This window comes from Pteropus alecto, unplaced genomic scaffold (assembly GCF_000325575.1).
Source record: "Pteropus alecto unplaced genomic scaffold, ASM32557v1 scaffold40, whole genome shotgun sequence".
Lineage (NCBI taxonomy): Eukaryota > Metazoa > Chordata > Mammalia > Chiroptera > Pteropodidae > Pteropus > Pteropus alecto.
Window position 1 is genome coordinate 22,008,310 of NW_006431919.1, and position 836 is coordinate 22,009,145.

Consider the following 836-nt stretch of genomic DNA (forward strand, 5'->3'; position numbering starts at 1 on the left):
CCCGCCGTTGTTCCTTTGCATTAAAGTTTCTCCATTTCCCTGTTTTCAGCTGCGTTTTTAATGGGATGCTTTTCATCTCTCGCCACCTTCGTAACCTGCAGGCCGCTCAGCTCAGGCCCCATGTCGCGTGTGGGGTAAAGCGGGACCCAACACCCCAGCTCCCCAGGACAGGCTGGACTTACGCCTGGGCGTGGGCTGATGGCAGACAACACCCCCATCGCTAAGATGCGTCCAGATTCGGACGGTAGATTACAGCCACCCTGGGAAAGGCCTGCCCTTCACAGGGAGCTTGGGAGGTCTGGCTGTCATACCGAGTCCCCCGCCTCCGGCCCTGAGGCCAGGCCCCGTCGCTCAGCTCCGCCACACTTGTTCCCCATCTCCGTGCGCGTGCGCTTCCTGCATGCAGCCTCCCTTCGTCCTGGGGGGAGCTCCCACCGCCCAGGACCCAAGGGTGCGGGAAAGCTGTCCTCCCTCCACAACGGCTAGCAAAGGTCCCATGGGTTCTAGAACCACCTTCTCCTTGAAGCCACTGATGCACGCCTTGCAGTGCGGGCCGAAGGGCACGGGCAAACCGGGCCAGTTCCAGCCTGGCACCTGCTGAGCAGCCGGCAGGCGGCAGGCGGCAGCCTGGGGCTCAGACCGCGCTGTGTGTCAGTGGGATCTAGGAGCAGCTGCTGGTCAGCAGCCCAACGTCCATCCTCCCTTCCTGACGAACAGTCCGACTTTATTCTGGGAAACGACAGAGCGAAAAGGTCGTAGTTCCCAGCCTCCCTGGCAGGTAGGGTCGTCAAGGAAACGTGAGGTTTAGGGGAGAGGCAAAGCAGACAGACGGCCCT